The sequence below is a fragment of the Bos grunniens genome, chromosome 26 (genome assembly GCF_055505025.1).
Source record: "Bos grunniens cultivar Pamir isolate PY7600 chromosome 26, Bosgru_T2T1.0, whole genome shotgun sequence".
Taxonomy (NCBI): Eukaryota; Metazoa; Chordata; class Mammalia; order Artiodactyla; family Bovidae; genus Bos; species Bos grunniens.
In genome coordinates this window covers 41,185,217-41,211,299 of record NC_141190.1, presented here as the reverse complement: position 1 = coordinate 41,211,299, position 26,083 = coordinate 41,185,217, and the positions used below count along the sequence as shown (strand labels likewise).

Sequence of the window (26,083 nt, the reverse complement as noted above, 5' to 3'; positions counted from 1 at the left end):
ACTTAAGCCACGGTCTCAGAAACCTCTGGGGCTGTTGGTGGTTAAAAAGTGCCGTCCTTGGCCAGAACTCAACTTTTCAGTTCAGAATAAAATATTTCTCTTGGGAAAAAAAGACAAAGGGGATGCCGTCCTTGGCATCTTTGTTCTGTTTGAGGCCAGTAGTGAAGCGAGGGTCTCACCAGCCAATTGAAGAGTGACCTCAGCCCTCGTTCTGCACTTGCCAATCTCCTGCACTATTTGTTATCAGGACAGGGGTATAATACCACCTAAAAGAACGGGATTTAAAAAAACAGGATAATATGGGAATTCCCTGGCAGACCAGTGGTTAGAACTCAGCACTTTCACTCCTGTGACCTGGATTCAATCCCCAATCGGGGAACTAACCCACAAGCCACACGGCACAGCCAAAAAAGAAAAAGATAACATTGTAAATCAGCTAAACTTCAATTTAAAAAAAAATTAAAAATAGGTGAAAGCAGCCTTTTTAAGGAAGTCACGTGTATACAGGAAGACTTCTGTAGCCCTCTGGCCATCTTCACCAGTGGGCTGTGCTTGGTTGGCCAGGCTTTAGGAAGGACTCGATGCTCCATGTTCATGCAATTTCATGATATATTTTCTATATTTTTGAGACTGTTTAGGGGCAGTTTATGGCTTTTACAATGTAAATTATATTGTTACTAGACGAAGTAAGTTGTTATCCTATACCAGCTGATAGCTATTTTAGTTTTAGAATTAGATTTCATCATCAAGGGGGCGCCCCTCGTGGCATAGACAGTAAAGAATCTGCCTGCAATGCAGGAGATCAGGGTTCAATCCCTGGGTTGGAAAAATCCCCTGGAGAAGGGAATGGCTTCCCATTCCAGTATTGTTGCCTGGAGAATTCCATGCACAGAGGAGCCTGAAGGTTACAGTCTATGGGGTCGAAAAGAATCGGACACAGGAAGGGAAGAGAAGGAAGGTAATGTGGTCCACGGGAAGGATGAGAGGTGCTTTTTTTGAGATGCTTTTTAGACATAATTTTTTTTGAAACCTGCTCCTAATAAACACAAAGGTAGGGCTTGATAAGAATCCTAAAGCCTGTGGCTGCCCCCGCCCTCTCACCCTAGGACCGAAGGAAACACTGGGAATTAGTTGAACCGCTGTGTGACTGTCATCGAGACATGAACAAAAGTCAGGCATGCTGGTGAGGAAGGAGGGGTACCTGACCTTGCTGTCTCCAGCCTGGAAGGGGGCAGATTCAAGAGGTTGCCTCAAAGTCCGGCTGGTGGTGGCCTCGGACAGGGTGGGCAGGTAACGAGTGGGGAGGAGAAGTTGGGCCTTCAGTGGATTGCCTGAGAACCAGGTACTCTGTTCCACACTCAGTTTCTCTATCCCTGGTAACCTCAGGTAGCTTCCCTCCACCAGATGCGTGTCTTTGATCCCACGCATAGGAGACTGAAACGTGCAGTTGCGGTAAAACATACGGCATATTTGAACAGCTAAGGATTGACGACCAGCCCCTGTCCTGGGAACCAGACAATGATCTGCTAGCTTGTACTATATAACAAACAGACTCTAGCGGGGCCAGGTACAGAGACCTCCGCTATTACAGATTAGGAATTTGAGGCTCTACTTGAGGTTCCTAGGAAACACAAGCAAGACAGCAGCCTTCTGCAGTCCAGAAGAAAGACGATGGATGGTGGATTGGGAGGGAACTGGTTTGGTTTATTTCTTAGAGCGGGGTGATGTTGGGCAAGTCATGGATTCTATCTGGACCTTCATTTATTTCCTCAACTTTAAAACTGATTATCACCGGCCTCATGGTCTTACCATAAGGGCTGCCCGTAGGAGCTTAGCTCAGCCCTGGCAATTGCTAAACTATTAATAAACAATTTTCTCTTCCTGAGGATTTGTATATTTGTGATTTTTTGGTTTTGGTAGATAGTCACAAGATGGTGCAACCATTATCACCATCTATAACATTTTCCTCACTCCAAAAATAAGCCCGGTACCATTTGGTGGTCACTCCCTACTTCTCACAGCTCTGGCAAACACCAATGTACTATTTTCTTATTCTAGCTATTTCATATAAATGGAATCATATATTGTGTCTTCGTGTCTATCTTCTTTCACTTACCATAGTGGTTTCTAGGTTCACTCGTGCCGTAGCATGTATCCATACTTCACTCATTTTTTATTGCTGAATCATATTCCGTTGTGTGGATATATACACATTTATTTATCCATTCATCAGTTGGTGGATATTGGGTTATTTCCTCTTTTTGCCTATTAGGAAAAGTGTTGCTATGAACATTTGTGTAAAAGTTTTTGTGTAGTCACATGTTTTTATTTTTCTTGGTAGTCTACCTAAGCAGTGGAATTTCTGGGTCATAGATAATTCTGTGTTTAACCTTTGAGGAACTGCCAGACTGTTTCCCAAAGCAGCTGCAGTATTTTAGATTCCCACTAACAGTGTATGAAGTTTCCAATTTTTCCATATTCTTGCCAACACTTGTTATTGTTCATACTTTTTATTATAGCTAGTGGGTGTAAAGTGTCTTCTTCAAGATTTTAAAAGTTGAGGAAATGCTACTTAGATCATGGATCAAAGATACATAATACATAAATACAAAACTGGCTAGCTTTGACATCTATAAAATGGCCAATATAGCAAAGAAGCATCAGTGGAGCTTCCCGGAGTGGAGGGCCTGAGAAATTGATCAATTCCATCTCTCTCCTTTTGACTGAGAAAGGAAGGAAGCACTCACAGATGCAGAGGGATAGAGACACTTTCTGGCTGAAATCCTTGAGTGCATCTTTCCCCAGGTCCCCAGTTTTATAGCAAATAAAGTCTAGTGAGCTTGAGAATCCCCTGGGACCGATTAATGCACCATTACTTATGTATGCACATTGGAGCCTTCCTTATCCAGCCTGCATTTTGATGTTATTTATTTTTTGATGTTTTTGAAGATGAAAGCAGAGTTTATCTTCTCTCACATTTCATTCCTTGGAAGCCTTGAAATGACTCAGCTGGGCAGGGGCTACAGAGCCTTCCACGTCTTAAGTGACAGTTTGGAATGGGGCCTTTCTGTGTCCTCTTTTCCTCAGGGTTTCCAGGGGGTTTTGAAGAATGCTTCAAAATTGCCTCCAAGTCCTGTCTCAGAGGTCACATGAGGGGCTACAGAAGACGGTAGATGTGAGCACAGTCAGTGCCAACTATCTGGAGCCTCCAGCAGCCCTGGCCATCCTCCCGACACCTTTGAAATAAAAGGCAGTGGATTCCTTTCATTTGCAAAGTTGAATTCTAGGGTATGTAGTTCAATGACGGAATTAGGCTTGAAATACATTTGCAGGTAAGTGATGGTTCTTTCTTCCTGTGACTCAGAACATTGCCTTCTTTTCGAGTTGATTCTTTTGAGTGTGTTTCTCCCCTCAAATTCTTTTCTTTTCCCTTTGATCGGAGTATAATTGCTTTACAGTGTTGTGTTTGTTTCTGCTGTACAACAAAGTGCATCAGCTATTTGTATATGTATATCTGACTTTCCAGGTGGCTCAGTGGGTAAAGAATCCGCCTGCAATGCAGGAGACAGGAGAGGTGGGCTCAGCCCTTGGGTCGGGAAGATCTCCTGGAGGAGGGTATGGCAACCCACTCCAGTATTCTGGCCTGGAGAATCCCATGGAGAGAGGAGCCTGGTGGGCTGCAGTCCAAAGGGTTGCAAAGAGTCATACATGACTGAAGCAACTGAGCACTCACATACATATATCTCCTCTCTTTTGAGCCTCCCTCCCAACACCCAGTCCACCCATCTAGGTCATCACAGAGCGCTGAGCGGAGCCCCCTGTGCTGTACAGCAGGTTCCCGCTAGCCATTTATGGTACGCGTGGTAGTGTGTATATGTAGTGTAGTGTGTATATGTAGTGTAGTGTGTATATGTCAGTGTTACTCTCCCAGTTTGTCCCACCCTACCCTGCCCCAAGTCCACATGTCTATGCTCTACATCCACGTATCTGTCCCCTCTAGTTCTTTAGCTGATGACACTTAACTGAATCTTGCCTGCATCCCTTACGAGTCAAAATCCTCAGCAGAATGTCCTTGGAAAGGGACAGATTCATGGATTTATAAATTAAGAATAATGGAGGGAGTGTTTTCTTGGTCTGTAATTGCTGTTGAGTTCCTCAGTCATGTCTGACTCTTTGCGACCCCATGGACTGCAGCACGCCAGGCTTCCCTGTCCTTCCCTATCTCCCAGAGTTTGCTCAAGCTCATGTCCATTGAATCAGAGATACCATCCAACCCTCTCATCCTCTGTCGTCCCCTTCTCCTCCTGCCTTCAATCTTTCCCAGCATCAGGGTCTTTCTGAATGAGTTGGCTCTTTGCATCAGGTGGCCAAAGTATTGGGGCTTCAGCTTCAGCGTTGATGAACATTGACGAGTTGATTTCCTTTAGAGTTGACTAGTTTCAGTGGGGTAAATGATCTCCTTCTCAAATAAGAGTTGAATTCAATGAGATTTTACTAAACACAGTGCCTGCTACATAGAGCTCAAATATTAGCTGCTGTTTTATTTATCTATCAATTGATCAAAATGTAGACAGACATAGATATAGAGGCAGATATAAAAAAAAGTGTATGTATGTATTTATAATTGTCATTTTTACTGAAGGAACTTATTCATGAAATTACTAGTTAGCTGTGAATTTCACTAGGACCATGTTTCCCCTACTTTTGTAAATGAAAAAAAATTATGTTTTAAATTAGTGAAAATAATGATCAAAATTTTCTAAAATCATGAAATTGCTTACAATATTCAACCTGTTATGTTCCTCTTTTATTTTTTAAATTGAAGTATAGCTGATTTACATGGTTGTGTTAATTATGTTCTGTTTTAAAACAAGCATTTGCTCTATAAATGCTCCCAGGCAGTTCCCTGGATGAACTTTAAGGGATAAATCAATGCTTTCAGAGCTGTACCAGTCATGCTGAGGAAGGGTTTAAGTACCACAGTTAAGAAAAAAACAGCAGATCAAACCAAAACAATAAATCTCAGGAGGATTTTTGTGAGAGATGCTCCTTTCTGGCTCGGCATGTGATGTTGTTACAAGCAAATCAAAATGGGTTCTGAGACAAAAGGAAATATCACAGGGAAAAGCTAGAAGAGGCCTGAAATGGTGCCCTCCAAGGATTTCAACTGTGAATTGTTCGGAGGCGGTCCCAGTGAATCTTCGGGAGTTGTGAAATTAGTGTAAGTTCCCAGACAGGGTTGAAGGGGTTGGAATAAGCTCTCTCCATTCTGTGGGGGAAGTTTATCAGAGATTTCGGTTGACTCCAGGCATCTTTCCTTGCTGCCAATTCAAGTTTTAAATGGGAGAAGATGCCTGGAGCCTTTATGCAGAACGGGCATTACAAAAGGCATTATGTAAAAAATGCCTTTTTTACATTGCTTTGTGATTTGACCTGCTGCCTCTTCTGGAAAAAAGTCTAATTGTATCTTTGCATACACTAACACAGCAGGAGAGGAAATCAGAAACCTAGCCTCCTTCCTGGCCTGGTCTTGATCCCCCCTGAGACTACCCCTTGGGTTGCTGTGTTGTGCATTTAGATTTAACCAAAATACCCAAGTTTCTGGATCATTGTTGGCCATCACCCAGTAGCAGCCAGAGTTAGGAATGAACAAGGCAAAGGCGAAACGTTAAATCACAAAATGGAAGTGATGTCGCTGGGGGCGTGGTCAGTGGAGGGGCTAGTCCTGCTCACGTGCAGAACAGACATGGATGAACTATGGCCCCTAGACTGAATCTGGCATCCCCTGCTATTTTGTACTGGTTGCAAGCTACCCAATTTTGAATGGTTGAAAGAAAATACAGAAGATCAATCTCGTGACATGAAAATTACATAACCCTCATATTTCAGTGCCCATAAAAAAAAGCTTTATTGGAATACAGCCATGCTTATTCGTTTCTCTATTGTGTATGGCCACTTCAGTGCTATATGGGAGAGTTGAGTAGTTTCGACAGAGACCAAATGGCTTGCAAGTAAGAATATTTACTGTCTGTTACCCTTTACAAAGGAGCTTCCCAGGTGGCTCAGTGGTAAAGAATCTGTCTGCTAATGCAGGAGATGCAAGAGACATGGGTTTGATCTCTGGGTTGGGAAGATCCCCTGGAATAGGAAATGGCAACCCACTCCAGTATTCTTGCCCGAAAATTCCCATGGACAGAGGAGCCCTGTGGTCTACAGTCCATGGGGTCGCAAAGAGAAAACACAGCTGATTGAGAACACACAGACACACACACACACACACTTTACTAAAAAGTTGGCCCACCCCTGGTTTAAGATCGTGAGGTAGTAGGTGGATGCCAGGCCCAGGCACATGGCTTATGGTCAAGGAAAGTAGCAAATGGCAAGGTTCTAAAACTAGGGGGTGCTTTCAGGATTGGAGGGGGCTTCCCTGGTGGCTCAGACAAGAAAGAATTCGCCTGCAGCGCTGGAGACCCACGTTCAATCCCTGGGTCGGGAAGATCCCCTGGAGAAGGAAATGGCTACCCACTCCAGTATACTTGCCTGGAGAATTCCATGGACAGAGGAGTCTGGTGGACTATCATCGATGGGGTCACAAAAGAGTCAGACACGACTGAGCGACTAACACACTTTCAGGACTGGGGTCCCACTTGAAAGACCTGGCAGACAGGGATGAAAGTCATGAAAAATACCCTTAGGCCAAACGGGATGTTTTCAGATCCTTTGGAGACAGTTAGTGGCCAATGTGATGTGTCGAGACAAGCCTTCCTGGCGCCGTTTCTCCCTTGGAGCCCCGTGTACCAGCCTGCCCAGGACTCTTCCAAACAAGGTTGCCACAGAGATCCTCAAACCAAAGGCTAAATAAATAATGTGGTTCTTCCAGAAGGAGGGAAGGTGAGAGGTTGACGTTCGGATTTGAGTGATGCTTGTTTGGCAGGAAGTTAATATGATCTCTCCCAGCGACAGCACACCTTCGGGCCGTCACACTGTGTATTCCTCATCAGGGCTGGAACACCGCGTTCAGGGGGCAGGGTGGCCTTCTTTACAGTCTTGTTGGCCGGACTTTATTTTTCCATCGCCCTTGCTGTTCTTGCATGCATTAAGATTTTCATGGATGAAATGGTAGGCACACATTCTGGTCCAAACTCCTCCCTGAACACAAGGGCCATCTCAGGACAGCTGGAGCTGAGTTCACAGGGACCCATAACTGAGTATAACTTCTATTTGCTTCCCTAAAGCTGGAGTTTATCTCTAAAAGTCAGATTGCTGAAGGCTTGAAATGACAGAGCCGCTTGCTCTGTAAATCGGCAAGCAACTCTCTCACGGATCCAGAAAAAAAGCAAAAACTACACATGCAATAAATGTATACAGGTAATGGAGACGGGTAATAAAAATGCTTGGATCTGGTTTCAGCTTTCCCCTTGTCTTCTAAATGAGGTTTAAAGCCAATCAAACACTAAGCACTTATGTTTTCTGACCTGAAAGCAGGTGAGTTTAGTCAAGTGCAGGAGATGTGACATAAAGGGGACCCCTGAGCAAGGAAACCCAGGCGTGCGGACCTGCTCTGGGGAAGCTGAGCCTTGGCAGCTTCCCAGGGTGAAAACCTAGACCGGGCCGGGTGCGAGGGACAAGGCCAGGGTGTAAGTGGGACCCCTTGAAAGGTACACAGGATGGGCCTGACCTGCCTTACCTGGCACCTGTGGATCCAAAGAGAGCCCGAGAAGGGGCCCCTGGGCAGAAGCCCCGGGGCGGGGGCTTGTGGTTGCCTGAGTGTGCGCATATGCACCATTGTCGATGAGGTTTTCATGGCTTTTCAGAAAAAAACATTCTGAATTCCTCTGGTGGTCCCATGACTAGGGCCTCCGGGTTATTTAAGATCACACGTGACCCAAGCACATCTTAGAAAGAGTTCAGATCAGTTTCAGATTTACAGAGGAGCACACAGGCTATTAAGAAAGAGGTGAGAGGGTGTGGATGGCTCCAGAATTTCTTCACAAAGTCCGGGGAGGGTCTGAAATTGGCATGGAAGGGGTTGGGGGAATCCAGAGGTTGGTCTAGAACTGCTTTTACATTGCAAGCACCCTGCTAGAAAGAAATCAAATGCTTTGGTCTTGATGTTGTTACATTGCAGGGGTTGGAGATGGGACAAAAAGTATTCAAAGGTCCCCACCCCTCCTCTCCCCAACACCCACCACTTCCAAGAGTCTAATTAGCCTGAGCAGTTTCACTTCTAAGTCCTTCTCCCCAGAAGTCCACCAGATCAAGTTTCTAAGCACTCCTGACCTCCTACTTCCCCACCCTTGCAGGTAGTGAGGGACATGGGACATCCTTTCCCCACCCTTAAGAAGCTGTGCCGGAGTTGAGCTGGTACAGGGTCTCGCTCCACGTGATGGCCACGGGCAGCGTCTGTCCTGCACAGCTGACACGCTAACAGAGTTTGTGCAAAAGGAGGCTCCACTGGAGGGTTTAACTTCGCTCCCATGAGCCAGAACCAAGGGTTATGGTACATTCTAGGAAAGTGAGGCCATGCCCCATTTCCCGGGGATGAACGGTTATTTGGGTAGAGTTGACATTGGGTGAGGAGAAAAGAGAATGGGACCTGCAGTCAGACGTGGCCCTTGAAGACTGCCCCAAAGCACGTTCGTGACGTTGCTTTTTCAATGCACAACCTCTGGGATGACGTCGAGGCTCATTTTAGCACTTTTCACCAAGCCAGCCAGTCACAAGCCACGTGCTGTGGGCCCAGCACTGTGAGCCCAGGGATGCAGGGTGTATTAGCCTCCATATATTATTCATCATTGATATAGTCCCAGAGTTTCCTTTGCTGCTGTAAGAAATGACCACAAACTTGCTGGCTTACCACAAGCAGAATTTATTCTGCCACCGTTTGAGACCCAAATCAAGATTTCAGCAGGGCTGTGCTCTTTCTGAAGGCTTCAGGGGACAATCTGTCTGCTCCTTCCAGCTTCTGGTAACTCCAGGCATCCCTTGGCTTGTGGCTGCATCACTGCCACCTCTGTCTCCGTCTTCATGTGTCTTTACTTCTTCTCCTCTGTGTGTCGCTGGATCTAGGGACCACCTCCATGATCCAGACTGATTGCATCTTGAAATTCTTAATTTAAAGATATCTGCAAAGACCTTGTTTCCTACAAAGAAACCTCCCATTCAGAGGTTCCAGGCACTAGGATATGAAACTACTTGGGGGTGAAAGTGAAAGTGTTAGGCACTCAGTCATGTCTGATTCTTTGTGATCCCATGGATTGTAGCCTGCCAGGCTCCTCTGTCCATGTGATTCTCCAGACAAGAACACTGGAGTGGGTTGAAATTCCCTTCTCCAGGGGATCTTCTCAACCCAGGTATCAGACCTAGGTCTTCTGCATTGCAGGCAGGTTCTTTACCATCTGAGCCACCAAGAAAGCCATTTGTGGGTAGGGGGGTTATTAGACAACCTATGAGAGGAGGAGGGTGGCATATTTGAGACTTGGCAGTTTCTCAAATAATTCTACAGTCAGGTTGGTGGAGCACGGGGCTCCCATTCTCTCTGAGGGCCTTCTGGTGTCTGGACAGAGACATTAAGCCCCAGACCCTTCCTGCCCTGGTGAGAAGGGGACTGAAAGGGGGTGCATCTTTCCAGCACCTCCTTTCATGTTCGCACCACTCTCCCGAGATGGATGAGGAGGAGATGGGGCCATGGAGTCACAGTTCCCCAGTTGCCACGTGGGAGCCTGGGGTCTAAACCTGAGCTGGCCTGTTCCCAGATATGGGAGTCTGTCTGCAATACCCATACTTCTGGCAACCGCCCAGCAGTGAGTCCTTACCCGATGGGTCAGCTTCTGGTGAGAAGGTGACCTATACTCGACCTTCTATTGGAGGATAGAACAAACTGAAGAGAAAGGCACACGACCCAGATCAGAGGAAGGCACGAGGGTCATTCTCTGGTGGACAGTGGAACAAAGAGGGAGAAATCTGCCCACGTCAAGGGAAGTTTTTAAGGTAAAATGGTGACCTGGGCTGACTGGGGTAGGTCTCAGCCCAGGTCTCTATGGAATAGGCCTCCTGCAGATGGAAGAGATTCTGGGGCGGGGAGAGGGGTCAGGTGTGGAAACTGAGAGGTGAGCGTGGGGTAGTGTGCCCTGGTGGTGGCTGGCCACGGTGAGATTGTGCTTTCTCCCTCTTCTTTCAGTTTGTGCTGGTCTTAGTCAGCTTGGGAGGCCATAAAAAATTACTACAGGCTGTTAAGTGAACAATAGACATTCACTTCTCTCAACTCTGGAGACTTGACATCCAGTATATGGTTTCAAGTGATTTGATTTTGGGAAGAGCTCTCTGTGGCTTGCTTAGATGGTAAAGAATCTGTCTGCAACGCGGGAGACCTGGGTTTGATCCCTGGGTCAGGAAGATCCCCTGGAGAAGGGAATGGCTACCTACTCCAGTATTCTTGCCCCGAGAATCCCACGAACAGAGAAGCCCAGCAGGCTACAGTCCATGGGTCACAAAGAATCGGACACAACTGAGCGACCAACACTTTTACTTTTCTCCTTGGCTTGCAGGTGGCCACCTTCCTACTGAGTCCTCACAGAGCCTCTCCTCAATGCCTATGGGGAGAGAGAGGACAGGGAGGCAGAGGGCTCTCTTCCTCCTGGTTTAAGACCACCAATCCTGTTGGATTAGGGTCTCACCCTTATGACATCACTCATCTTTAATGACCTCCCTAAAGGCTCTGTCTCCAAATGCAGTCACGTGAGGGAAGCAGTCACAACAACTTCCATGTGAGTTGGGGAGGGACACAGTTCAGTCCACAGCTGTCCTTTTCCCTCTCTTTCCTCTCTCCTTTTCTTCCTGGCCTCATGTCCAGCCCTCAGATATTGTCCCACAGGGATACAGGCTGTATTGCTCCACAGACCACAGCCGGGAGCTGCAGGCATGACATCTTGTCTCTCTGAGACAGGAGGGGTAGCTTTTGTGTAGCCATGGGCTTCAAAGCCAGGACTGGCATCTCCTGTCCACCCTCACCGGAAGCCCCTTGGTTCCAGACCATAGGGAGCCCCCACGGCCTTCATGTCGGGGTGAGAAGGGGGCACAGCAAGGCAGGTGGCCCAACCCAGGGGAGTCCAGAAGCTGGACTTCAAACTCAGCTCTGTCCTCACCAGCTGTATAGTCCCAGGCAAGCCCTTGGTCCCCTGAGAGTCAGGTTTCTCATCTACAACACAGGGGAAGTTGTGAACTCTGCCCCCCTTCCCAACCCCAACACAACTGTTGTCAAGTAACTTTGGGGAAAACCCTGGAAAGAGGCAAAACAGGAACAGGTCTAAAGGTCATTCAAAGCAGGTGAATGTGACTATAAATAAGAAACCTTGAGGTCGGGGCCATGAAGATGTCTCTGCCACTTCCAAGTTCACAGGTGAGCTTTGCACATGAAGGAGTGAGATCGGGTCCTGTGGACGGTGACTCTCTGTTGCTGGTAAAGCGGTGTGAGATTCTCCAGTTCTTTCTGGCTGCATGAGGCATGTGGTTCTGGAGAAAGAGAGATTTGTTCACTCAGTGCTCAGGGGAATGTCTTTCTCTGGGGAGAAAGGCATACTTGCTACATGTCCTCTGATGTCAGGATGTCTTCCAGGATGAGGGTGGCCCAGCAGGCCTGGCCCCTGCACTTGCCAGATAAACACAGTCAGTATCCTGTCTTTTCCCACATCTGGGGTTCTGAAAGAAAATACCATCAAGGAGAAAGGAGAAAAAGCCATTTTTCCTTGCAGGTAATGAATCTGATTTAAAAACAACAACCGTAGAAGGAGGGTCGGCTACTTGGTTAAAGAGTCTTTCAAAATGACAGAAATATGGTCCAGGATGGGGTTGACCTTGTTAAAACAAGCCTAAGGCAGAGCTGCTCATATCTGTCTTTGTGTGGCCAAGGAAGTTGTAGAAACAGCAGAGTGTACAAAGATGCTGAAAATGGCCCATTTTTGAGACACCCTCTCTTCCTGCAGTATTCGGGATTTTATTGCCTAGAAATAGGTGGCCCAGCTATTCCTGACACAGACCAGCCTCAGTTTACTGTGACCTTCTCTTGGCTTTTTCCTTGCTGTGTGACCTTGGGTAAGATGCTTAATGCTTCTGAGCCTCCGGTGCCTCATCTTCAAAATGCAGACGAAAAGATGGACAAGGGCACCTGCCTTCTAGGCTCACTGTGAGGCTGAGGAGGGATGATGTTGCTGAGGGTCTCAGTGAGGAGGCAAACCCCTGCGGGACACACAGGCGGTGGGAACACAGGTGACCATATCACAGGGGTTTCACTGGACCTTCCGTTTATCAGTTCTGTTTCCTTCTGGAGGTTAGGGAGATTCCTCAGGAGAAATCACCTGCAATTTGAGAGGGACTGCCCTCCCCTAAATTCCTGAACCATTAACTCAGGGTCGCCTCTGATTCCCAGAAAACACCTCTTAGGCATTGAATGGTTTCCATCAGCTGAGGGCACAGCATGCCAAGCTGGAGGTGGCTGAGTGCTTGGAATTCACCTTGTCCCAGTCCCTCCTCAAAGAGGCCTGGAGAAGGGGTGCTGGAAGCTGGCCCAGTGACATACAGAGGAGTTGGTCAAAGAGTTGGGACAGGAACCCAAGTCTCTTGGCCTCCAGCATCAGGATCGTGCCTAACAAATGAGCCCTCTTTTTCTCTCCTCTTGGCATGTTGAAATCCTGCCTCAATCCTGATTAGCACAGGAGAGCAGGGATCTAAAATGGTGCCAGTGAACTGGGCAGTGTTTGGCCTGTGGTGTGTTTCAGTTTGGGGGGACTTGGTTCTCGGTGTTAAAATTCAGAAGATGTCACATAAACAAGCGTATCCCAAGCCTCTCCTGGAAATTCAGATGTAGGTGACACTGGTGTTGCATGGCTACCGAGCCCAGAGCACATTAGCATTTATCCCCTTTAGACCAGGCACGGGAGCCCTACCTGGCCAGACCCTACCCGACCAGCCTCCCTTCTCAATGCACCTGCCTGGGCTCAGTGGGCCTGAGCCTGTGGCACTCAAGTAGAACAGCTCATCAGAAAACACGTCTGGGCTGCAGGTGGTTCCTGTTTTTCTGCCTCTCCTTCCTCTCAACCAGTTAACCTGGCTTCAGGTGAAAGTGAAGGCAATAAGACATCCCATTCCATAATGGTTATTTTCCTAACATCCCATTTGAAAACTGCAAACTTTCCAGAAGAAACCCTTGTTTTCTTTCCCAGTTGACCTAGTTGCAAAGGAAAAAAATCTCATTTTCTTAAAGAGCCACGACATTGCTGGTGTGGTGTGTGGACAGGCTGGTCAACCTTTCCATTAGGAACACTTTCCTGGGCTTTAAAAACTCAGCCATAAAGATGTGTTTTGGAATGAAGTTGGTCCTCCCCAGTGGAACCTGGGAATCTTTATTTCAAGGACTCTTTCAAAACATCTTTCTCTCTTGAAGTGCAAATATGTGTGGTTTGCGGAGTCCTCGACCATGTTTGGGGTTTGGGATTTTGCTGCATGACTCTTTTCCAACCTTTAATTTTGAAGCCATCATCTTCTCTATTTATTTCCATGGTTAAAATTGGTATTTTCTTTTTTTTTTTTTTCTATTGGAAGAGGTCTGCATGAAAGGGGTCGTTGTCCAACCTTCCCCTTTGGGGTACGCACAGGCTGGGGACTGTGGCAGAATCCCTAGAGTGGATGTCTCTTAAGCATGTTAATTGATATTACCTGACAACAATCAGTGGCTGCGACTCAGTTTACAAATAATGAGGAGGTTGCCTTCCCAGCAATGCTTTGCTTGTTATTCTTGTTTAGATCCTTGCCTGCCCTTTGCAGATATGTTTGATGATCTTGATGGCTTTAACAATCAGGAGATAGAGTTGCAGACTTATGATGGTTGTCAGGGAAAATTTGAAAAATCTGTTCTGTACCACTTATTCTATTTTCCAAGAGTTACTTGACATAGTAAGTATGAAGAGGTGGCCCACAGAAAGTGACCCAATATGGGTCCATTTGCTCCACTCATGCCAACCTCTTCAAGTCTACTCTTCTTAGCTCCCTAACTCGGTCAAGACCATTTGTCAGCCTCCCAAGCCAGAGACTCTAGATGTGGACTTGACTTGTCCCTCCTGTCCTCTCCAGTGTCCAGTAACCACCACTTCCTGCCCATTGTCCTCTCCTGACTCTGTCCCCTTCAGTCCCATCCCTACAACCACGGCTTTGCCTCTGCCATCTCTTCATCTCCTGACTAGCCTGGCCATCACTGTCTCTCCCCAGCCAGGTCACCCACGACCCTGCTAGCAGTTTTAGTCCTAAAAAAAAGTCATGTCTCATCCCATTTCCTTCTCTTGCTTAAAGAACACTTTTCTGGCCCCTACTGTCTCAGGATAAAATCCAAATTCTGAAGCATGACATATAACCAACTTTTCATGTCTATCATCTACTCCCCCACCCCCCCCAGGGACTTTATGTTCCTGTCACTCTGAGCCCATTCTTCCATGGACAACCTGTCCTCAAGCCAACGCTCTGTCCTCTTTACCTAGAATGGCTTTCCCCCGATGCCTTTCTTTTGCAGACTCTTTGAAGGCCTAGGTCAAATGTCACAGCCCTTGAAAGGCTTTCTTGGTCTCTTGCAGGTAGAGTTAGAACTTTTTTCAAAGCTCAGCAATAGTATTTGTCATCATGTATTGTGTGTTCTCTTTCTTTGGGTCTTATCTTCCCCTAGACTGAATACTATGATTATAGTTTTCCGGATCCTCATGGATCTCCGAATTTCTTTCACCTAGCAGAGTGTCTGGACCCATAGGAGATGTGTCATCAATACCTTATGAATTAAATAATCATAACTTATTATAGAGTGCTTGGCATGCATCAGGGTCCATTTCAAACACTTCATACATTTTAATTGTCAAAACCAGCTTTTGAGGCGTCCTTAGCATTCCAATTGCTTTTGAGATGGCCAGAGACATGGAGAGGTTATATGAGTTACCCAAGGTCATACAGCCTGGGTTGCATTCAGCCTGCTTGAGCACAGACCCTGTCTGCTGGCTGAATCCTGACATTAATCTGTTTTCCAGTAAATGAGTCCCATGCCAAATGCCCTGAAGTGTTGAACCTCAGGGACAAAGGCAGAGACACACTGGCCCCTTTATTATTAATTTCATCATCACACTCGTCTTTTAGGGAGTCCCTCTGAGGTCAGCAAATAGACACTGTGCAAGCCTACAAGCCCAAGTGTGATTGAGAGTTTTTTATGTTTGTCCAGGACACAGGTTCATACATGAATGACCCAGCGTGACTCTGGCATGTGGCTGAAGTTTCCCCAGGGACACCAGGCAGGAGAGCCGAGGTAATTACCTCCTTCCTGGAAGAATGTGGATGGGGTTCATTTGTCTGGAATGTTTAGGTACAGTCTTCCCTGGAGGTGGGGACCTGAATGAGGACTCCTCCCGGAGCTAGTCCACTTTGGAGGCAGGTGGACTAGAAAGAACAGAGGACTGGGCCTCGCCAGGGTTCCAGTGCTGATTCTGACACGAGGGGAGGCGTCTGTTGCTTGTCTTTCCAGCATAATTCCATCTTTCAACCCTCCCCAATAACCCCCACTCTCTGTTTTGCTGACCTAAGTGGTCTGGGGGAATGGATTCACCTGCTAGCCCCAGGGATGGCGCGTGAGAAGAGTGAAGGTGAAAGTCCATGTCCAATTCTTTGCAAGTCCATCTGTGTAGCCCACCAGGCTCCTCTGTCCGTGGGATTCTCCAGGCAAGAATACTGGAGTGCGTTGCCATTTCTTTCTCGAGGGGATTTTCCTGACCCAGGGATCAAACCCAAGTCTCCTACATTGCATGTAGATTCGTCACTGTCTGAGCCACCAGGGAAGCCCTGGAGCATTAGAAGGCGAGGATAATCAGCACCTTCAGGCATGGACAGGAGACCCCAGCCAGTCCAATCAGAGGGCAATGAGACTTGCTTCTCCCCTGAATATGCCTGAGTAATTCTGTAACCCTGGGGGTTTGTTACAAATGCAAATTCTTAGGTCCTACCCCAGACCTACTGAGTCAGTCTCTGAGTCAGAGCCCAGGAAACAAGCCCTCCAGGTAATTTTGATGAACTATCCAGTTTGAGAAGCTGGGTAGTTTCTCTACTTCATTCAATTTACAGATGGTTAAAAAAACAAAACAAATAGGCACAAAGAAGCAAGGTGATTTGCCCAAATTTATGCAGCCAAGCCAGGTCTCAAAGTAAGCTGTGCTTAACCACATCATTTGAGAGGCATCTCCATGTTTCCATCAAACTGTAAAACAGCAACAGAAATCTCTTCTCACCTTTGAAGATCCTCCCCTCCCCAGTCTCCAGGGATGAAAATAACTTTCACTTGCTCCGAGGTTATGCAAAGTGAAGCCTCACCATTACTCACATGTTTGTGCGCCCTATCTCAGACTTGACGTCGGCTGGCCTCAAGAGACCTTGGAGTCGGTGAGGACCACGTACTGCCTGAGGAGGCAGGTCTACCTTTGACCCCAGCCCTAGGGCATGCTGGGAGAAAGGTGGGTGCCATCCTTTCTGGGGTCAAGGTCCTGTTCTCGTGGCTGGCTCCTTCCAGCTTGATCTGGGCTCCCAGTGTTGGTTCACCACCCGAGGCTCTGCTCCGTGTGTATGTGAGGGTAGGTGGGGGTGGGGGGGCACGGCTGGTTCATGGCCAGAGTCATGGCTCCAGTCTGGAAGTCCAGGCATACCTAAGTCGTCTCTTGTGGCTCCCCAATGCCATATTAGGCTGCCCCCTCTGAAGGGTGGAATCTCTGACTCATCCTCCCCCTCCCCCCACACGCTCACACTCCTGCCAGTTTCGGCCAAGATTAGAATTCAGTCAAATCTGTGGGTTCTAAGGTTTAGTGCTATTTCAGTTTGGCAAATGACTCGTCCTTGCTTCAAGTTAGAAAAAGAAGTTCTTTCCCAAAAGGAGTTTGGGAAGGATTTTCTGGATGACCCAATGGTTTGGGCAACTGAAAAGGTGATGATTTCATTGCACGTGAATTAGAAAGAAGTTGACCACTTCTGAAATACATCCAAGTACACCCGGGGGTTAATAGATGAGAAGCAATGAGACCTTCTCATCAGAATGATAATCTAATCTACCCTCCCTGAGTGTGCTTTAAGTTTCCAGCCCTCTGCTAGGTACTCTCTGGGCATTTTATTAACCCACACCTCAATCCCAACAGGTAGGCAAACTTTCCCCATTTTAGAGATGAAAAAACTGGGGCTCAAAGAAGCCAAGTTCAGAACCTGCAGTCACATAGCTGAGAGGTGGCATTGGGACAGGAGCTCTGGTCTTGCCACTGTGATTGTCCTGATTCTTGGCAAGAGACAGGGGTTTTGCTCTGCTCTCCAAGACAACCAGTTATGTGGTCCCTACCCCTTTGCTTTAGATTTGAAAGATTTGAAAGGTGAATCAGACAGGGTCCTAGGGATATAGACAACAGAACAGGAAACTGAAAATGAGGGTCAGAATCAGGGAAACGTAGACCAGCTTGGGCAGAAGGGCTGGAGTGTGGCTGCTCTGAGAGTTTTGGCAGAGGATGGAAGTTCAAGGATCATTTCCTACTTTTGTTCCTCTGTTCATGATTCAGATTCCACAGAAAAGCTGTGTGGTGGGCTCCATCAGGCTCAGGTGCCATCTCTTGGCTGGGGAGGGCGGGGCATCTTGAATAACCCTCACATCACACAGCTTGCAAATTTCCAAAAGGAAACCAGGATGCCATTCCTGAGACAGAGGAGGAGAGTGGGTGTTGGACTGGCTGCCAGAAAGGCAGAAACACACACCACACCAGGTGTTGGTGGGGAACCAGACAGCCCCCAGCCCTCTGGCTATGGGCTGAGTCATTTTTTTTTTTTTTTTTTTAATCCTTTCACTAACATCTCCAGGCCTGGATGCATTTCTAAGTCTGGTAACCTGAAGAAGACACAAGCCCTGCTGGCTCAGGTGGTAGAGTCCCCCTGCAATGCAGGAGACCTGGGTTCAATCCCTGGGTCAGGAAGATCCCCTGGAGGAGGGAATGGCAACCCACTCCAGTATTCTTGCCTGGAGAATCCCATGGACAGAGGAGCCATGGGGTTGCAAAGAGTCGGACACAACTGAGTGACTAACACAAGAACCTGAAGGCATTGGGTCCAGGCTGACAGTACATCCTGAAAGGTGGCTTTGAGAGATGGGCCATTTGTGATGATGTTGAGAGATGACAGCCCGACACAGCTCAGGCTCCTCCTTTGGAACACAGCCCCGAACTGGCTAAGCTGTGCCCGAGGGGTCTGTGATGGTGGAGGGGTCGATAGGGTCATGCACACCGATTATAAGAACTCCCTGTCACTCTGCAAACTTTGAAGCTCTGGGGCAGAAAGGGCCGGGAGATACTGAGTGGGGGTGGAACAAAATACTTCCCCCTAGCCTGCCAGGAAACACTCCGAGGATGGACAGGGAGGAAGACAGCTGGAGGGGTGCTTAGAGGTGACTCATGCCAAACCTTTGACTTTCAGAGCGAGACTGAGGCTGGAGAGGGGAAGACAGCACCCAAGGTGGTACCATTGGTGACTCAGGTTCCTCCTCTGCTCTGGCCATGCCCCTCGCATTCCGTCTCCCTGCCACCCTGATCAAGTACTGACTGTGGGCACTCGGTGGATGCACTGGGACTCATGAACCTACTTCTGCCCCCAAGGGAGTTTATTGCCCACAGCGGGGTAAGCAGAGAAGTGGAAAATCACCATGAGGGCGGAGGTGATGGGTTTTACTTCTGGGACTCAGGGGGCACCTTTCTGGCCTCTGATGGTCCCCAAACCTTGCATCTTTGTCATAAGAAACATAGTGAAGCTGTGAATAATTGTAAGAGACAGTATCTGTAGAAGAGGGTGGTGGGGAGTTGGTGTGCGTATCTGTGCAAACATGCGTCATGTGACTGAAGTCTGGGTCGTTTCTCTTTCTCTTCCTCCCTGTCAGGTGATGCTGGGAGCTGGGGTTATTAGTTGGGTACTTGCTCCCAGGGTGAGATGGATGATTATCATGCTTTCTGTGGTCTCCTGTGTTCCCATGTTCTTGGATTGGCCAGAGCTTTTCAGAATGAAGAATTTAAAAATTTCCTGGTCTTGTCTGGAAGCTCAATTACTTTTGTCTACATCTGTTCTGCCTTCACCCTGGTCCTCTAAGTCCCAGCTCAAAGGCCTGCTCACGCTTCTCCATCAGAAGCCTTTTCTGCATCCAGTCCCAGGAGCCTACTCTCTGCAGAATCCGGGTGACGTGCTCGGGGCCTGCTCATGCTTTGACTCTTCAGTAGGGCCACCCGCTTGGGCGTCCCAGGCAGCTCAGTGGTTAAAGATTCTTCCTGCCATGCAGGAGGTGCAGGAGATGTGGGCTTGATCCCTGGGTCGGGAAGATTCACTGGAGGGGAGCCTGGCAACCCACTCCAGTGTTCTTGCTTGGAGAAGCCCATGCACAGAGGAGCCTGGAGGGCCACAGTCCATGGGTCACAAAGAGTCAGACACGACTTAAGCAACCGGCACAATGAGTGCATGGGGCCATCTGCTTACAGTGAGGATAAATGATTAATTGAACCCTGTCTCAGCTGGACCCCCAGTGCTTGCCCATCTGTCTTCTCTTTATAAGTGCACCCCCAAATAGCTCCTGCCCAGAAATGCTTTACACACTTGCCAAATAAATATCTTGGTTCCATTCTGGGGCCACAAAATCATTCAAAGTAGAAATCATTGCTTTGCTGAAGTGGAATTTGGCAAGTATGTAGTGGCCGTGGCTGCATGGAAGATTTAAATTTGAATTTCAAGCCCCAGATCTCTCACTTAAAGACTGTGTGACACTGAGCCAGCTACTGAACTTCAGTGAGCCTTAGTTTGCATGCATGCATGCTAGTCACTTGAGTCGTGTTTGACTCGTTGTGACCCTATGGACTGTAGCCTACCAGGCTCCTCTGTCCACGGGGATTCTCCAAGGCAAGAATACTGGAGTGGGTGGCCATGCCCTCCTCCAGATGATCTTCCTGACCCAGGGATCAAGCCTGCGTCTCCTACATCTCCTGCACTGGCAGGCAGGTTATATACCACTGGTGCCACCTGGAAAGCTCAAGCCTTAATTTACTGATCTGTAAAATGGACAGAATTCTGATGTGTATTTCACCAGAAGTATGTGAGAATCAAGAGTACAAATATTAAAGTGTTAGGTAAACCCTAAACTACTGAGCAAATACTAGGTATTATGATTACATAGTCCCTTGCTATGGTAAGAAAAGATAGACTAATTCAAATCTTAGTGCCTGGGCCTAATCTTTATGATAAAAAGAAAAAAGCAAAGAAAGAAATTTAGTAACCTGTGGTCCTTGGCTGTTTTCTCGTGAAAAATAAAGTGAAAATTCAACAAGAAAGGCCTGGGAAACTAGAACTGATTAGATAGGTCTCCACAGAGGTCCCCGGTCCTTTCCCAGGACGGTGGGCAAATGTTATCTCAGGGCTCAAACAAAACATGTGTTGACTTTCCAAGTGGGTATTCCCCCACCCACAGAAAAACCTGGCCTGGAGGCATGTCCTGGCTGATGCTGTCTTCAGGGAGTGCCTGGTACAAAGGAAAGAAGTGGGAACACGATGGCATGCAGAGCAGCGGAGGCAGCCACGTGAAGGCCAGGCTGGGCACGCTGGGAACTTTGCCTTCCTTTAAAGAGGCTCACCCATTCCAGCAGCAGGACGGGGCACTTAAAACACTGTTCTCTTATCTGATTCTTACCCAGAGAACAATGTGGCAATGCTTGCCAATATATGAAAGGGGAATGCCACGAGGAAGGGGTTTATTCCAGTTCCCCCTGGTCTTAGGATGGGGAGACTGAGGGCTCAGTGTGATGAAGTTGTGGTAAGCTGAGCTGACCGCAGAGAGAGAGGTATTGACACAGAGGCTGTAAGTCCCCAGGGAAGATGAGGGGGCACTGCAGAGAGAATCCCCCCATAAAAGGGGATGAAGATGAGATAAAGGGTCATTTAGCCTAGGGTTCTCCAGCTTTGAGATTTGAGGTTAAAATACCAACAGTTCAGTTCAGTTCAGTTCAGTTGCTCAGTCATGTCTGACTCTTTGTGACCCCATGAATCGCAGCACGCCAGGCCTCCTTGTCCATCGCCAACTACTGGAGCCTATCCAAACCCGTGTCCATTGAGTTGGTGATGCCATCAAACCATCCTATCCTCTGTCATCCACTTCTCCTCCTGCTCTCAATCTTTCCCAGCATCAGGGTCTTTTCAAATGAGTCAGCTCTTCCCATCAGATGGCCAAAATATTGGAGTTTCAGCTTCAACATCAGTCCTTCCAATGAACACCCAGGACTGATCTCCTTTAGGATGGACTGGTTAGACCCCCTTGCCATCCAAGGGACTCTCAAGAGTCTTCTCCAACACCACAGTTCAAAAGCATCAATTCTTTGGTGCTCAGCTTTCTTTATAGTCCAACTCTCACATCTACACATGACTACTGGAAAAACCATAGCCTTGACTAGATGGACCTTTGTTGGCAAAGTAATGTCTCTGCTTTTGAATATGCTATCTAGGTTGGTCATAACTTTCCTTCCAAGGAGCAAGCATCTTTTAATTTCATGGCTGCAGTCACCATCTGCAGTGATTTTGGAGCCCGAAAAAATAAAGTCAGCCACTGTTTCCACTGTTTCTCCATCTATTTGCCATGAAGTAATGGGACTAGATGCCATGATCTTAGTTTTCTGAATGCTGAGTTTTAAGCCAACTTTTTTCACTCTTCTCTTTCACTTTCATCAAGAGGCTCTTTAGTTCTTCTTCAATTTCTGCCATAAGGGTGGTGTCATCTGCATATCTGAGGTTATTGAGATTTCTCCTGGAAATCTGATTCCAGCTTGTGCTTCTTCCAGCCCATGTTTCTCATGATGTACTCTGCATGTAAGTTAAATAAGCAGGGTGACAATATACAGCCTTGATGTACTCCTTTTCCTATTTGGAACCAGTCTGTTGTTCCATGTTCAATTCTAACTGTTGCTTCCTGACCTGCATACAGATTTCTCAAGAGGCAGGTCAGGTGGTCTGGTATTACTATCTCTTTCAGAATTTTCCACAGTTTATTGTGATCCACAGTCAAAGGATTTGGTATAGTCAATAAAGCAGAAATAGATGTTTTTCTGGAACTCTCTTGCTTTTTCCATGATCCAGGGATGTTGGCAATTTGATCTCTGGTTCCTCTGCCTTTTCTAAAACCAGCTTGAATATCTGGAAGTTCACGGTTCATGTATTGCTGAAGCCTGGCTTGGAGCATTTTGAGCATTACTTTACTAACATGTGAGAAGAGTGCAATTGTGCGGTAGTTTGAGCATTCTTTGGCATTGCCTTTATTTGGGATTAGAATGAAAACTGACCTTTTCCAGTCCTGTGGCCACTGCTGAGTTTTTCAAATTTGCTAACATATTTAGTGCGGCACTTTCACAGCATCATCTTTTAGGATTTGAAATAGCTCAACTGGAATTCCATCACTTCCACTAGCTTTGTTATAGGGGACTGGAATGCAAAAGTAGGAAGTCAAGATACACCTGGAGTAACAGGCAAATTTGGCCTTGGAGTACAGAATGAAGTAGAGCAAAGGCTAATAGAGTTTTGCCAGGAGAATGCACCAGTCATAGCAAACACCCTCTTCCAACAACTCAAGAGAAGACTCTATACATGGACATCACCAGATGGCCAATACCGAAATCAGACTGATTATATTCTTTGCAGCCAAAGAAGGAGAAGCTCTATACAATCAGCAAAAACAAAACTGGGAGCTGACTGTGGCTCAGATCATAAACTCCTTATTGCCAAATTCAGACTTAAATTGAAGAAAACCACTAGACCAATCAGGTTTGACCTAAATCAAATATCTTACGATTATACAGTGGAAGTGAGAAATAGATTTAAGGGACTGGATCTGATAGAGTGCCTGATGAACTCTGGACGGAGGTTCATGACATTGAACAGGAGACAGGGATCAAGACCCTCCCCAAGAAAAAGAAATACAAAAAAGCAAAATGGCTGTCTGAGGAGGCCTTAAAAATAGCTGTGAAAAGAAGAGAAGTGAAAGGCAAAGGAGAAAAGGAAAGATATACCCATTTGAATGCAGAGTTCCAAAGAATAGCAAGGAGAGATAAGAAAGCCTTCCTCAGTGATCAATGCAAAGAAACAGAGGAAAACAACAGAATGGGAAAGACTAGGGATCTCTTCAAGAAAATCAGAGACACCAAAGGAACATTTCATGCAAAGATGGGCTCGATAAAGGACAGAAATGATATGGATCTAACAGAAGCAGAAAATATTAAGAAGGGGTGGCAAGAATACACAGAAGAACTGTACAAAAAAGAGCTTCATGACCCAGATAATCATGGTGGTGTGATCACTCACCTAGAGCCAGACATCCTGGAATGTGAAGTCAAGTGGGTCTTAGGAAAATACCAACAAGCACCCTCTAAAGATGAAATCTATCAGAATGTATGGTCTTCTGCACTGTAGATCCACCAGTGCAGGGAATTAGGCTCTCTGGATCTCTACTGGGTCCTCAGTTCCTCCCATGTAGGCCCTGCACAAGTAGTTATTAGTTGGATGATCAATAAGTGATCAGAGTCTAGTGGTTAAGTGTGTTGGATTCCTTGGATCTAATCATAGCCCTATTTCCTGCTACCTGTATGGCGCTCGCAAATTTTTTAGCCTCTCTGTGCCTTTTAGCCCTCGTTTATGAAATGGGGCTCTAAATGTACTTCATAGGTGGTTGTGGGCTTCAAATGAGATGAGATGTGCAAACTCCTTAGCGTAATGTCCAGCCTGTAGTGAGAATCCAAGGGAAATTGGCATGGAGATTGTCATGAACTTTGGTGGGGCCATAGTACTTGCTCTGGCCAATGAAATATGTGATGTGTCAGACTTCATAAGTGAGAACTCTTTACTACGTTCGCTTCCCCTCCCACGGCGTCTGTGGAAGTGCACAGTGCATGATCCCTGTGTCCCCCATGAATACAAGGAGCAGGGGTCCCCCATGACCACTGCCTCCCTGCACTAGGCAGTGATGGAGAGAAATAAACTTCTGGGCGGCTAAGCCTCTCAAATAAGGGATGTTTGTTACTGCATCATTGCCTAACTTCTCCTGACTGATACAATCCCTCTTTTCAGTTTTAGGATGCAAATGCCAAGGATAATTCTCTTCATTCAAGACTCACACACTTTATTTTCTGAAAAGAGGCAGTGTGACAGGATGGCCAGAGCCCAAGTTCTCATACAATAGACCTGGGTTTGAATCCTGCCATGTTGCTGTTTGGCTGTGTCTTTTTAGGCAGGCTATTTTATTTCTCAGAGCTTTAGTGCCCACATCACTTCTGCTTGGTTGGGTTGTGGGGGCTCCAGGAGCTGGAGGAGTGCCTGGCACAGGCTGGCAAGTCTCCCACGTTTGGTGCTGACAGGCTGTGATCAAGGTTGCTCATGAGAACTTCTAGTGTAGCTGCAGCTCATCCCCTCCTCCTGGGCTCGAGAGACATCTGTAATCGTTGCTTGGAATCCTGCTCTAACCATGTGACAGCGGCTGACATGTACCCTTTACCCCATGGAACCACTGTCCACCGTCCCCACTTCCCTCTGCCCCAGAAGCTGGCACAAATGGACACAGATGCCAACCACTGGCCTCCACTGGGTGTGGGACCAGAAGAAAGGAAGGGAGAGTTTGGGGTGTTTATTCCTGTATCTTCCACATCTTCTAGCCACCTCCCTGTGAGGTCAGCTCAGGCTGGCATTGCCATTGGAGCCTGGGGCCCTGCTTCTCTCAAGGTAGCCTCTCCACACAGGGCTGCCTGGTGTAGGATAACTGCACCTGAAGCTGTTAAGGGCTGTGCTGTTGCTAAGTTGCAGCGCTGTCTCTGGGGGTCTTCTCACTCCACCCACAACCCTTCTGAAATGATCCTATCTTCAGTGCACTGTCCAGTTCTTGCCAAGTCCCGAGGATGTCTCTGTCCTCAGCATTCTCTCCTTTCCTCTCTCACCTCCTGTGTTCTCTCTTGCCAGTCTTGCTTCCTTGGACAGAGCCTTCTCTTCTCATAGCAGACTGGCTTGGCCCCTTCTCTGTGCCTTATCTTTCCAGTTATGTTACGAGCATCTTCTTTAAAGGCAGAACCTCTCAGGTCTCTCCTGGGCTCTGCCCAGAGTGACTGGAGGACTCTCCTCTCACCTGAAGCTTGTATAAAAGTACAGATGCCTGGGTTCTGCCCAGACCTATTGTATCCAGATCTCTAGGTGAGGCCTAGGATTGGGATGAGCAGAAACAGGTTGAAAGCAATAGAGGCTGGAGTTCCCTGGTGGCCAACTGGTTAGGAGTCTGGGCTTTCACTGCCATGGCCCAGGTTCAATCCCTGGTAGGGGAATTGGGATTCCACAAGCTGAGTGCCATGGCAACAGAGGAGATGGTCAGTAACTGATACACCAAGGCCCTGTTGGAGCTTCCCAGGTGGCTGGACGAGAGGAGCCTGGCGAGCTACAGTCCATAGGGTTGCAAAAAGTTGGACACGATTGAACACAAGCGAGTATTAAGTAAGTAAATGCCTGTTAATTATATTATGATTGTTTGATTTTGGATATTATCGCTTTCATGTATGCAAACTCATTCCATATAGACATGTGTGCCTGGTGTTGTGAGTGTGTATAGAAGCAGGCGGGCTAAATCTGTTAAACATCCCATAGAAACGCTCCTCCAGAGCCTTCGTTCATGCTACTTTATAAATGCTACTCTCTTATAAGAATAGATGAGAAATACCCTTCCTTCTGCTTATGCAAATTCCCCTACCTTTCAAGGCCCACTGGCTTCAGCTGACCATTGCCTGAGGTTTGCAGAGAGGCGGAAGGTCCTCTTTGATATTTGCTGTGATCTCATGCCCAACTGTGCATCAACAATAGTGCTATATACTCACTTTAAAAATGGGAACTCAGCTTTAAACTTTCTTTTTCCTCCTTCTTTGCACTGTTTATTGACTATCTATGCCAGTGACCATAGGTACTTTTCTTATATGTCAAGTCATTAATCTTTGCAACTACCCCATGA

The 26,083-nt window shown here is 47.1% G+C and overlaps 1 long non-coding RNA gene across 1 annotated transcript; it reads right to left on the bottom strand.

Moving 5' to 3' along the window:
• Window positions 1-8,853: 8,853 nt before the first annotated feature.
• Window positions 8,854-16,438, bottom strand: LOC147344445 (uncharacterized). Its single transcript, XR_015155682.1, has 2 exons — window positions 16,305-16,438; window positions 8,854-11,697 (listed from the first exon to the last, which is right to left on the bottom strand). It is a non-coding gene; the product is annotated as an uncharacterized LOC147344445 (long non-coding RNA).
• Window positions 16,439-26,083: the final 9,645 nt, after the last annotated feature.